The sequence below is a fragment of the Muntiacus reevesi genome, chromosome 2 (assembly GCF_963930625.1).
Source record: "Muntiacus reevesi chromosome 2, mMunRee1.1, whole genome shotgun sequence".
In the NCBI taxonomy this organism is placed as follows: Eukaryota; Metazoa; Chordata; class Mammalia; order Artiodactyla; family Cervidae; genus Muntiacus; species Muntiacus reevesi.
In genome coordinates, this window is record NC_089250.1 from 173,672,373 (window position 1) to 173,684,751 (window position 12,379).

General features: G+C 51.9%; 1 long non-coding RNA gene across 1 annotated transcript; it reads left to right on the forward strand.

Moving 5' to 3' along the window:
- The first annotated feature begins 657 nt into the window (after positions 1–657).
- Positions 658–11,970, forward strand: LOC136160238 (uncharacterized). The gene is made up of 4 exons (XR_010661585.1): positions 658–788; positions 5,509–7,447; positions 7,907–10,392; positions 11,768–11,970. It is a non-coding gene; the product is annotated as an uncharacterized lncRNA (long non-coding RNA).
- The last annotated feature ends 409 nt before the right edge of the window (positions 11,971–12,379 follow it).

The following is a 12,379-nucleotide window of genomic DNA, read 5'->3' on the forward strand; positions in this document are numbered from 1 at the left end:
CCACTCACTGTCCCATGGCCCATGCAACTTCCTCTGGGTGAACGAGGTCACGGGTGCCTAGAGAACAGGAAGAAGTCGGAGAGGCTAAATCTACACAGTACTGTCTGAGATGGAAGACCTTAGCTAGGAGGGGCTGCGAGATGACAGGCGAGGGCAGACGCCAGGCACACACCCTCCCCCAACCCTCTTTCCAGGACCCCAGCTCTCCGACAGCACACCTAGGACCGAGCCCCCGGGAGGTGGGTCATCCTGGGTGGTCTCCTTGCTGGCCAGGAAGGTCACTCAACAGTGGGGAAGATACACTAAATGTAAATGTGAAAGCGTAAAACACTTATCTATTTGAAAGAGACAAAGTCACCCGCGCCTCTGTTACAACCAGAGCGTGGCCTGATAGCGGACAGTCTGCAGGGAGCCCCTTCCTTCATTCCTTGCTCCCTCGCCTCCTACTCCACTTCTTATCCTTCCCCATGGGCCTCAGAAACAGATCAGAGAGGCCCACTTCGCAGTCAGAGAAGGGAACCAAGGACGGGACACGGAGAGACGGCGAGGAGGGGGTTCGGGGACCGGGCATAGGGTACAGGGCCACGCCGCGCCGGCGCCTCCGGTCGCCTTCCGATGGCGTCAGCGGGGCTCGCAGCCTGGGAGGACAGAGCGCGCCGAAAGCAGGCCGAGCCCGAGCTGCGCCGCGTGAACGGCACGGCCGGCTCCCAGCGGAGGCTCCTGAATGGCAGCGGCTGCAGACCACAAACGACCCTGAGCAGAGCGGGGCAGGCGACAGCGGACGACAGGTACTGGAAACAGCAGGCGGGGAGGCTCCCTCAACCGGCCCGGAGCCCGCGAGCGTCCAACCCGCGAGCGCCGGGGCCGCCGCCTCCCGCGCCTGCGCAGTCTCCGCCTCCCCGTCCACGCGTGCTCCCGGCCACTTCGGTCGAGGCCGTCTGGTACTGCCTAGTTCGGAGGCAGACGCTCTACCTGGGTTTTCAGCCGGCACAACGCCCGCCCCCCAGCTTTCTTGACCATCATCTTGGCCCTTCTCCCCAAAGTGTCCGCCGCCACCCCTCCTCTCTCGACCCCCTTCACCTCGCCTATCAGCAGAGACTGGCGGTGCGCCAGCGTTCAGCTCTGCGCATGCGCGGGACCTCGGTACCGCCCCTGGGCGGCAGTCAGCTCTGCGCGTGCGCGGGGCCTCCGCGCCGTAGCTGGCAGGCCGTCAGCTCTGCGCGTGCGCGCGGTTCCTCCCGCTCGCCCACAATGGGCGTGGGCCTGGGCATTTGGGCTTAAGCTTCACAGTGCAGTTTACCCTCAACACGGATGCAAGATATTTGCAGTGTTTAATCTTCAGTGTAAGGTTTTCTCTAACAGGAACTCCCAATGAATTACGGTTTTCTAAGTGAATACTCATGACGAAGAAGGGATCGTCATCATTTAATATCATTTAATATGTCCCAGTGGCCTCGGGCTTCCCTGGTGGCTCAGCTGGTGAAGAATCCGCCTGCAATGCGGGAGAACTGAGGTCGATCCCTGGATTGGAAAGATCCCCTGGAGAAGGGAAAGGCTACGCACTCCAGTATTCTGGCCTGGAGAATTCCATGGATTATATAGTCCATGGGTGGCAGAGTCGGAGAAGACTGAGCGACTTTCACTTTCAGTGGCCTCCATACTGCTATTTATCTTAGCCCCATTTAGGTTCAAAAGGCCTGCAGCCAACTAAAGTCTTCACTTCCTTGTTAGAACCTTTTGTTTTGTTGGGAGGTGGGCCCACTTGTTTCTCTGTAGGGATCTTGGTTGCCAGGACTCCAAAGTTTGTCCCGCCACTCAGGGACAAGGCGGGAGAGTGGGGGTGGGGGGTGGGGTCAAGGGGAGTGTGCTGTCAGGATACCAGGGAAGAGTTTGGGGAAAGGAAATCTTGGGAAATGGACACAGACACACACACACACAGACACAGACACACACGCACGCACGGCGCCGCCGCCCCCCGCCCCCCCCCTTAGGGCCAGGAATGGGTGGCCCAGACTGAGACAGTTATTGGCCCCAGAGGGGATTCCAGGGTCATTTCCACTTTCAGGTGAGTGGTGTCCTCCTTTCCACGTGAAGTTAACCTACCCAATAATGGGGAGAGAAGGACTGCCATTCCAAATGTGCTCCATGCAGTCTGGGCTAAGGGACAGAGTGATGCCTCATTTCCCCTTTGTGTGGGAGGTGGGCCAGGTGGTTACACAGGTGTAATAGGCCTTACCTATTCAGGTTTTGCCCACCTGGGAGGTGCCACAGCACCCAGACAGCACACCCACTCAGCTCTCCCCACTCCCTCTGAGTTATGTTTCTTGAGAATTGGGGGCTGTGGCCTGTGAGGTGCATGAGTATTGGGATGGGGGGTGGAAGGTGTGTCTTGTCCTAAACTCTCATAGGCAAGATTGGTGTATTCATCAAAGGCAATGAAAATAAAGATCAAGGAAGGAATACCAGCTTGGCCTTCAGTCCAGTGTTTGAAATGAATATGATTGGCTGGGTCCAAGCAGGAATATGGGATATCTGGGTCGCAGAGAGTCAGAGATGACTGAGCAACTGAACTGAACTGACTAAGGCAGAAATATAGGCTGGGAGGAGGCCCGCCAGGAAGGAAAGGGGACGACGTGACACTCCCAGGGTGTGGAGGTGATAGAGACAGAAGTGACAAAGTAGATGATTAAATAGTTAATCCCGCTGGAGGATTATAAGTAGAAAAAGATAGGAGAGACCCCTGTAAGTTAATGATTACTCAAGGAAGCAGATTTGCTTAACCACAAAACCAAGCAAGCTTGCTCAGAGACAAAACCTTGCTGCAGAAGCATCAGACATGCCCTCAAAGAAGGAAACAATGACAGCATGGGACCCACATACTGCCCAGTGAGCTCAGTAAGTTAATGCTCCCTCGGACACGATCTCTGACCAGAAAACAGTAACTTGTGCACCTAGCTTGACTACGTGGAGACAAGCAAAGTCCTTGCTCAACCTAGAGGAGGACCTGATGATGGAAGCATGTCATCTTCTCAAGAAAGACAAGTTCTCCCTCTCCCCACTTTTCCTTTGATTATAAAACTGTAACCCATCTCTGGTGGCTCAGTGTTGAAGAATCCCCCTGCCAATGGAGAAGACATGGGTTCCATCCCTGGTCCGGAAAGATCTCACATGCATGGAACCACTAAGCCCGTGCGCCACTACAATTGAGCCTGGCTCTACTGAGCCCACGTGCCACAGCTGTTGAAGCCCACATGCCCCAGAGCCTGTGTCCTGCAACAAGAGAAGCTGCTGCGATGAGAAGCCCACACACCACAACTAGACAGTAGCCCCCGCTTGGCACAACTCGAGACAAGCCCATGCAGCAAGGAAGACCCAGCACAGACAAGAATGAATAGCTTAATTAATTAAAAAAAACTGTAGCCCAGTAAGTTCTGGGGCACAGCATTTCTCACCCACCTATTTGTAAACCTCACAAACATGCTGTTCTAATAAATCACTTTTTATCTATCACTTTGTTTCACTAAATTCTTTTCTACACTGAGAAAAAAAGAACTATGGTAACAGAGCTCTTTGTCGCCCCCTGAAACAACACCAAACGGTGTCAAAGGGGTGAGGGGACTTGGGCCTGGCAGGACAGAGGAAGGGACTGGCCAGCCAAAACATGGTTCCCATGGGCAAATTTGAATGTGGCCTGCATTCCAGGTGAGAGCAGTGCTAAACCAATCCCAGAATGTTGCCTGAAATTTGTATCACAATCTGGTTTTAGATTGTATTTCTACTCAATCTGTCACTCTCTTAAAAATAGAATGCAGCATGGCAATTCTGACTATTTCAGTTCTGCTTAATCAAGATTTTAGTGCACTAAGATTTTATTGGCTAATTAGAATTAATTATAATTTGGGGATATTTAACCATGCTATCAAGCAAATTTCACCGTTGCAAATGGAGAATGAAATCAAGTACCCATGACTCTAAGCGATCTGTTCATTTTCACTGACTTGAACGGGTTAAGCAGCCCGGTCAGTCGGGCTGCCTCTGCAGCTTCTTCCAGAACCACTACCTGAATTCTGGGAGAGAAAGGCTTTCGGAGGTCAAGGGAAGAATGAAAGACAAAGGAACAGCTACCAGGACTCTGCAGTACAGGCTTTTCCAGTGACATGAGCAGCAATGTCCACCCCAGGTGCTGGTCCCAAGCCCCCTCAGGGCCAGGACACCTTTTGTCCTTGTGTATTTGAATTTAAGCAGAAAAGTGTTTTCCCTGACTGAGAAAGCCTGTTTACATGAACATTTTTTTATAGACAACTCCCTTCTGTTTTTTTTTTTTTCATCTACTCGAGTAATTCCTGGAAATAACATAAAGAGACATAAGTGACCTTCACCTGGACACAGGTCCAGCATTCCCTCTGATGCGCTTCACTAAAATAAGGTGAGAGCAGAGGCTGATATATTTTTAGATGAAATTTCATTGGGAAATAGTTTCTATTTTATCTATAATCCTCTGGCTAGTGTTTAAAACCAGTATTTATAATGCTGCCTAAGAACTTTGGAGTAAATGGATTTTAATCAAGAAAAGCTATTTTAGAGTTCTCTATTGTAAGAGAGGCTCAGCAAGTAAGAGGAGTGGAGAGGAGACTAACAGAGGAGGAGATCCTGCAGGACCCAGAGGTAGGAGCCAGGAACCAGATAAAAGTGAACCCAGGGCAGCAGACAGCTGAGCCCACGCCTGGGCCTCCCAGGAACAGAGAACTCAGCAACTCAGCAGCAGCCTCAAGTATGTGCTGGCCTGTTTACAGTCCTGCAGCGTGAGCACTGCCCACGCCTCTGCCTTTTCCTTCCGCTTTCATCTCCCAGCTCCTCTCAGACGTTCACCTTTCCTTTGTGAGGTTGATGCATATGCCTTTGTTCCGTAGCCATAATTCATCCCTGGTCTTGGTGTCAGGCGGCAGCGTACGTGCCTCGGTCCTCCTGTGTCTCCTTTTTCCTAGTTCTATCCACAGTGGCCGCCGACCATCACTCCCACTCTGTCAGTCCTGTGAGGTGTGGCTTGAACAGGGTCTGAGCAGGAGTGTTTACACCCCACCTGTATTGCTTTCCGGAGAGTCTCAACTCAGTAAAAGGGGAGAGAAAACGCTAATGTGCTGATTATGCTCAATACTGTGTTGAAGCCAATATACCCAATAGCACAAGAATATGGAGGAAATACTCTTTTAATATTAGAAAACTAAGATCCAGTTCAGGAAAGAAGTCGCTGACAAGCAAGAAAAGATCAGATTGAGTTTTGTGGCTTCACTTTTGTCTTATCCATTAAGGCAAAAAAAAAAGAAAGAAAGAAATCCACTAACGTGTGGAAAGGACCCTTGCTGGTCAGCTACAAGCACAGGTTACCGACAGATATAAGAGTTCTCCAAAAATCAACAGAAGTATTCTGTGAGAGTCAACTGGTTGTCTGGAACTTACAATGAAGAGTATTGTGTGTTTTTTAAATTATGTTTAAACTGTGTTTTCCAGACTCTACCAGAATGTGCGATGGGCTTGTGTACACATGTGCATGTGCGCGTTGTGTCTGAGCTCTGGCTGTTAGACTGCAAAGTCCAGGTGCAAGGAGATCGACTTACTGCATGATGCACCCATTTTTGCATAGATTTTTGGTGATTTTCAGCAATTCTCTTTGACTCATTATAATTGTGGCAAGCTGTGCATTTACTCCACAAATGCCCCATGGTCCATGCTGAGTACATCATTGCCAAGGATGCTGTTTCCTGGTCCTTGGGAGATCAGACCCGGGTGGGACCCTGTGAGGGTCACCACAGATTCACAAGTACTTGTGGAAAACCAAGAGCCACTAGACAGCCTCCTTCTCAGCAGCCTCTCAGAGACTGGTCGCCAGTGACCCATCCCTCCTTGCTCAGCATCCGAGCTCTCCAGGCCGCGGTGGCAGCCACCGTGGCTGAGCCCTCTGCCTCTGGCCTTGGACCCACTCTGCTCCACGCCTGGCCTCGTTCAGGAGCTGAGCAGGCCCTGCAGCTGCTCTCAGGGGTCTGGTGCTTCCACAGACAGTTGGGGCTGTCTGGGCTGAAGGAACATGGGTTTGTTGGCACTCCTGAGGGCGCGGAAGGCTGACCCTGGGGACAGGTGATTCGTGTCTGCCCGGACACACTGTGGGTGGGTGGCTAGCCAGGGCTGGTTGGGCTGCCTCCCGGAGCATGGCTGGAGGACCTAGAGGATTTTGCCCAGGACTGTTTGCCCAAGCTGCTTCTGAATGGAACCCCCTCACATAGGACACAACGGGTGTGTCTGTGACAATGCTTCTAAGTGACATCCTAGAGACATCAAACAGGGGTGGCAGTGTGGTGGGAAGATTGTGCAGCCACATGCCGCAGTCCTGTGGCCAGCGTCCTCTCAGCATCGGCCTGTGGTGTGCGTGTGGGCCAGATGGAACAAGAGCACAGGTTTCAGATCATGTTTGGATCTTCCTTGGAATAAAGAGGGCACCAGTGTGGCCTCCCATTCAGCTACCTTCACAAGCCCTCCCTAACTGTCCACCATCCAAACAGAGAGTGCTGCTCTCCAGACATAATTAAATAAAAATAAACATTGATGGGAATATTACAGGACATACCCTTGCTGCCCTCTTTCTGAAGCTTGAACCATGATGGATGATGCATTGTTGGATTATTACAAAAGGTGGATCAGCTTATGAATTTCAGTAGAATCTAAAATATCATCAGTGAGCACAGTCAGCTTAATGGTTCATAAAATGACAGCTTGATTGCTGACATGAAGGTCTAGAAGGAGGGCCTGGCCTTTCCCAGCAACCTTGGCCTAAAAACATGAATTTTCTCAGGAGCCTTTGTTTCTTCCTGTCCCACCCCTGGAGTTCTGGGGCCTCCGGAATCTGCATTCTATACAGGACCTGTGTATCTCAGACAGCAACGTGGCTGCATTTTGGGAACAAACTGCAGATGACCAGGGTGGCTCAGCTGCTCCTACGCAGGACTCAGGCCTCCTGGGCAGGTGACACACTACCTCAGCATTGCAGACGTTTCAGGTGCCGGGGAACTGACACCTGAACACAGGCTGTACATGGTTTACATCACAGCCTGTTCGCACAGAGCAGATGTTAAGACAACAGGTTAGGTTTGGACAGACCTTCAGCACACCTGCTGCGTAAACTTGGATGGTCACCCCCCTTGCGTCCCCAGAGCGGGGGTGTCACCTTGTACTGCAGAGAGCATCACGAGGCACAACGTAAGGAGATGGCAGCCCTCCTCGAGCCAGCCGAAGGGCAGGTGGCCACTGCAAGTGTCCCTCCCAGGCCCCTCTGGTACCTCTGCCTCCCTGTCGTGTTTCTGTTCGTGTCTCAGCCCAGAAGCTGTGATGGAGGGTGTGGTCTGCAGGGCAGAAGACCTGGGTCCAGGAGTTCTTAGCTGGTGACAAGATCAGAAAGGTGAGACTTTACGTTAACTGGTGGGAGAGGGGCTGTGGTGGAGGTGGACACTGAGGCAGAGCTGGAGCTGGCGCGGGGGGTTCCCAGAACATGCGAAAGCTGCCTCCTGAGGAGGGTCGAGGTGGTCAGCTCTTCTTAGCATCCCGGGGACTGAGGGCTACTGTGAGAACGGGGACATGGCAGAGATGCTGATGAAGGCCTGTGTGTTCCGGTAGCAGCAGCTGCCTTGGAATGGTCACAGATGTGGCCAGTGTTGTTTGTTATTCCCATGATTAGGTTCAGCTGTGTAAACAGAAACCCAAAATAACAGTGGCTAAAATAAGTCAGAAGTGTATTTTATTTCATGTACAGGAAGCATGGAGGTTGGCGTTCCCAGGTCACATGAATTCATACTAGCATCACTCATGACCAAGAATGCCTCTACCTTGCTGCTCATGACTTCCCTTTTCTCTCCCAAAGTGGCTGCTGGAGCTCCAACCTTCACATCTGACCACTCCCCAAATTCAAGGAGATTTCCAGAAGCTCTCAGACACTACCCCTGCTTACACATCTTCATCTCCAATTTACCTGCTGACCTGCAGCAGAGTCTGGACAATGCATCCATGGTTCAGGTGACTGGGACTTCCCCGGCAGTCCAGTGGCTAAGTTGCACTCCCAATGAATTCAGGGAGCCCAGGTTTGATCCCTGGTCAAGGAACTAAATCCCACATGCTGAGACTAAAGATCCTGCATGCCACAACTAAGACCTGGTATAGCCAAATAAAATAAATTAATTTCCAAAAACTTAAAAAAAGAAATAGGTCAGGTGGCCATGTGCCCACCTGAATGTCAGGCAGTTGTATATAGGTCACAGCCTTTACTATAATAAAGCAGTAAACATAAGGAGTGTTTGCCTGAGTTTTGTGAGTCACTTTAGCAGATCACTGAACACTTCTATGACAAATCTAGACAGTGTATTAAAAAGTAAAGACATTACTTTGCTGACAAAGGTCTGTCTAGTCAAAGCTCTGATTTTTCCAGTAGTCATGTATGGATGTGATAGTTGGACCATAAAGAAAGCTGAGCGCCAAAGAATTGATGTTTTTGAACTGTGGTGTTGGAGAAGACCCTTGAGAGTTCCTTGGACTGCAAGGAGATCCAACCAGTCCATCCTAAAGGAAATCAGTCCTGAATGTTCATTGGAAGGACTGATGTTGAAGCTGAAACTCCAATACTTTGGCCAACTGATGCGAAGAGTTGACTCATTAGAAAAGACCCTGATGCTGGGAAAGAAGGAAGGTGGGAGGAGAAGGGGACGACAGAGGATGAGATGGTTGGATGGCTTCACTGACTCGATAGACATGAGTTTGAGCAAGCTCTGGGAGTTGGTGATGGACAGGGAAGCCCGGTGTGCTGTGGTCCATAGGGTCACAAAGAGTCGGACAAAACAACTGAGCGACTGAACAACAAAGATGTGGTCTGCATCAGAATCACCTGGGATTTTGTGGAAAATGCAGATTGTGGAAAATGGGACCTGCAGAATAGGATCTGTGGTGGGGCCCTGCTGTCTGCATTTAACAAGCTTCCTTGGTGAACCCCATGTTCATGGGCGCTTGAGAAGCAAAGGCATTTGTTGGTGATGAGATCCATGGGAGCTGAGAGAGGCTGCCCCTGTTCCCAGCCAGGCGACGCTGGGCACCTCCCTGCCCATCTGTCCAGGCCCTTCTGGCTGCCAGACCAAAGATGCCACAGACTAGTCTTTACTGGTCACAGTTCTGGGTCCAAGACCAGGGCACCAGCAGGGTTGGGGGAGGTTCAGAGATGGCCATCTCCTTGCCTTGTCCTCACTTGGTGGAAGGGCATGGGGGACCCAGTCTCTTCTCACAGGGCGCTAGTCCCATTTGTGAGGGCTCTGCCCCCGTGACCTAGTCGCCTCCTGAAGGCCAGCCGAGACACCATGCCACAGGGGTTAGGACTTCACCGTATGAATGCTGGGGGGGCTTGAACATTCAGCTCACTGCATCACCTGAGTCTCACTTCTCTCTTACAGACGGAAGTAGCATCTCTCTAAGGTTCTTTTGGTTTGAAATAAGAGAAGTCAAAGCCAAACTAAATCAAACAAAAAGTAAACATAATTTTATTAGCTCCTGGCATTGAAAGCTTCCAGGAGTTGGACTCTGGCAGACAGATGGATGCTCAGCCCAGGGCTGTCACACACTGGAAGGACCAGGGTCTCAGATTGGCCAGCCTCAGCCAGGTGCCTGCCCTCCAGATCCCACCAGGTCCCACCAGATTCGCCAGGTCCCGCCAAATGCCACCAGATCCAGGAAGAGACCAGGCAGCTCCCCAGCAGACCTCATCTTAGGCTTCAGACAAAGCCCACCTCTGGCCTCACACAGGGAGGAGTTGGCGAGCTTGTGCCTGTGAAGGACCCAGACTGCACCTCTCAGAGCGAGGGTCTCCCAGTCCAGCTCAGAGTGGTCGTGTCGTGTGTCACGTTCACGGTTCTGCATGGCCCTGGCTACTTCTAGGACCCAGAACCTGAGCAGATGGTGCCAGAACAAAAGCAGGGCAGTTCTCTTACCTCACACCCGCGTCTCGTACCAGTCATCCCGGCTCCACAGGTGGACATCCAGACCCTGCTGGACCAGGGGGTGGGCATCGCCCCACACGCACAAGGATACCATGCTGGGTATGCTGGGCAGACCTCCCCAAGTAACCTTCTATTCTGTAAAATAGAAACAAAAGCTCGTGGTCACTGTTTGCCAGAAGACAAAGAAATTGTCGCCAAAATCTCGGCTTCCAGCCCACCGATGCTGAACAGAAATACGGAGACAGAGTTTGGAAGAAATAGAGTGGTCTTATTCTTTTTGCCGGAGGAAGAACACGGCAGGCTAGCACCTCAAGAACTGTGCCCCCTCCCAGGGGATAGTAAGAAGTCTTACAGGTGGAACTCGTAGTCCAGGGTAAGTGATAAGGATCAAAGAGGTGAAGTGGTTTTGCATCCTTCTCCTTGCATTATTTTAAAAGTCTTCACTGACGTCAGGCAGCCTGGTAGTTGGGTCTGGCAGCCAGATAGTTGGATCCGTTCGTCTCTGGGTTATCGACCTGGGACCTGTTTTCTGCAAATGCAAACAGCTCTAAGGGGTGATTTGCTATAAGATAGTGCAGGTGGAGCAAATACCAGGTGCAGGATGTAGTTTACACAGTGTTAGGGGGTGACAGGCTAGCTTCATGAAGGAAAAATCTGGTTATGGACACTACAGATTAGTAAAGTTAAAATAAAACTAAGGCTGAGGAACTCCTCACAACCACCCAGGAGTGTGGGTGGGTCTCGGGTCAGGGGCTTGGGTGAACATCCAGGGCCACAGCAGCTCCAGAGGACCAGCCAGGCTTCTCAGATCATGCACGGAGCAGACTCACGGAGCAGGGCTTTGTCTTAGCAGTCTACACCGGCTGAGTCAGGCCTGCAGGTCTGCCCTCACACCCGGCCGGCACACTGGCCTGCTCTGCCTCAGAAACATGTGCGGTGAAGTCCTCAGGCTGCCAGCGAACACGCGGCCGCGATGACAGCACCTCATGCCCAGCTTTCTTTTTAAGACCAGAGGCCCACGTTTCCCCCAGAGGGCACCAGCGTGGGGCGGGGGGTGGGGGGTGCACAGCGTCTCTGTGGAGGCGGCCATCTGGCCCCCGCTGCGCTGCTGACATCAGTGGACTGATCACTCCCGGCCCAGTGGTCAGAGCCGCGGAGGTCAGACAGCGGGGTCCCCGTGTGTCTTTCTCCTGGCCCGCGGGGCAGGCAGAGGCGACTCGGCCTCTGATGGGGGCACAGAGCGAGCCCCCACAGGAGAAACAGGTCCTGGAGGGCCTCTCCGTGGCCGTGGCGGTCGCCCACCCACTCCATGCGAGGGTCACCCATCCACCACCCCAGCTGTCTGGCAGTTACGTGGGTCCATGGTTCAGTGGTCTCTCAGGCAGCACAGTCCTCTTGGTCATGGAGACCATGCTTCTGTCCAGACCAACCTGCCTCCCAAACTGGAGTCTGCTTGTGGGGAGCCCCTGCTTTGGGGCCCTGTGTGTGGTCTGACTGGCTACTCCCAATCTAAAGGTCCCAGGGTCTCCCCAGGGCCCCTCAGTTCCTGCAGAGCTGTAGGGGTGTCCCTGGGCCCTCGAAAATCAGGGTCGAGAGATTTCAGGGTCCCCATCCCTTGCAGTTCCTTCAGCAACTCCATTTTGATGTTTTATCCACTTTTATTTACATACATTTTTGATTATCTATTCATCCAATCAATCTTTCAGGGTTGAACTTTAATTTTTTTTAATTTTTACTTTATACTGGAGAGTGGTAAAAGAACCCACCTGCCGGTGCAGGAGACGTAAGAGATGCCGGTCCAATCCCTGGCCTGGGAAGATCCCTGGAGGAGGGCACGGCAATCCCCATGGACAGAGGGGCCTGGCAGGCTGCGGTCCACAGGGCCACAGAGAGTCGGACACGACTGAAGTGACTTGGAACAGCACACAGTCGGTTAACAGTGCCGTGCTAGCTTCAGGTACAGCAGTGATTCGCTCTCGCATACGCATATCTGTTCTTTTTCAGATTCTTTCCCACTTAGGTTACTAGAAAATACTGCGCGGCGCTCCATGGAGAGCCCTGTTGGTGTTCTGTGTTGGATAGCAGTGTGTGCGTGTCAGTCCCAAACTCCCTTACCACCCATCCCACTCACCTCTCCCCAGCGGCAGCCATAAATTCATTCCCTACATCTGTGAATCCGTTTCTGTTTTGTAAGTTCATTTGTATCCTTTTTTTTGATTCCACATATAAATAATATCATTTGATATTTGTCTTCCTCTGGTTCCTATTAAATCTTTGAATGTGACTTGGGTTAAAAAAGGCTCATGAAGTCAGGGCTGCTCCTGTCCTGATGCCCGGGACGGGGGTGTGTCTGCCCCTCG